Source organism: Chenopodium album, chromosome 5 (genome assembly GCF_948465745.1).
Source record: "Chenopodium album chromosome 5, dcCheAlbu1.1, whole genome shotgun sequence".
NCBI lineage: Eukaryota > Viridiplantae > Streptophyta > Magnoliopsida > Caryophyllales > Amaranthaceae > Chenopodium > Chenopodium album.
The window spans coordinates 7,490,062-7,491,305 of NC_137838.1; the positions used below are offsets into that span (position 1 = coordinate 7,490,062).

At 31.8% G+C, this 1,244-nt stretch overlaps 1 pseudogene; it reads left to right on the forward strand.

Annotated features, from left to right (window-relative positions):
* Positions 1 to 230: 230 nt before the first annotated feature.
* On the forward strand, positions 231 to 776 carry LOC145632507 (1-aminocyclopropane-1-carboxylate oxidase homolog pseudogene; annotated as a pseudogene).
* The last annotated feature ends 468 nt before the right edge of the window (positions 777 to 1,244 follow it).

A 1,244-nucleotide genomic window follows, 5' to 3' on the forward strand; every position in this document is an offset into this window, starting at 1 on the left:
GCTTGCTAAATGTGTACACATGGATTAGTACATGGGTTAAGCCTAGCTTGCTAAATTTATGTGTTTACATTTATAAAATTAAAACTTTGTTAATGCACATGGATTAGCATGTGAATTAGTGCATACTCTTTACATCTATAGACTATAGTCTTTATAAATCAAAGCACATACACAATCGTACACATACACTCCATTTCTAGCAAATTAAAGAGAGTGAATAAGATTCAATAATGAGTATCCAATGTACCATTGATGAAATGCCAACTATTTATGATCGAATTAACGATCTTAAGGCATTTGATGACGAAAAAACTGGGGTAAAAGGGCTTGTAGATGCAGGAACAGAAAGTATTCCGAGCATATTTGTTAGACCATCCAAGGACCGTTACAAGGATTTTGGTACATGTCCTAAAAATATAAGTGTGCCAGTAATAGATTTCGGTCATGTTGATAATGAAAGCAATGCTCGAAATTTGGAGACTATTGTCAAAGAAATAATGTGTGCATCAAAGGAATGGGGATTCTTTCAAGTGGTAAACCATGGAATTCCATTAGAATTGTTGGATAAGGCAATTGATGGGACTCGAATGTTTCATGAACAAGATGTTGAGAGTAAAAAACAATTTTACAGTCGCGATTTTTTTTCAAAGAAGGTAACGTTTTTTACTAGTCATGACTTTTATAAATCAAATGCAGTTGAATGGCGGGATAGTTTGTATGTTCATACTATGGCCGGAGAGGTTGAACCTGAAGATCTGCCACCAATATGCAAGTGAGTTCATTTTTTTTTTTGACAAGAGTTCATTTTTGTTAATAATCTTTTTTATTCTAAATCATATACTTGCATTTAAATAATAGCTCATGCACTTTTTTTTTTTTTTTTTTTTCCATCTTATTTAATTTTCAACTTTTTTTGGGGAGGAAGATAAATGTTTTTTATGGTGTTGTATACTTATGGCAGATCCGTCTATAGTATATCTCTAACTAGATGTGTTAAAAGCACATCCAATTCAAAACCGATCCGAAAAATATCCAATTCAGATTTTGACTCGCGCAAACATAATAATTTAACATGACTCTACTTTAAAAATTTACTCGATCCGACCTCATTAGATCCAATCCGATATCCGAATTGACACCTCTATCTCTAATACAACTGTGTTAAAAAAAAGGTATGTTTATTCATATATTATATTTTATCCATATTACCTTTAAAGATAACTACTGTTAGGAAATACTATACA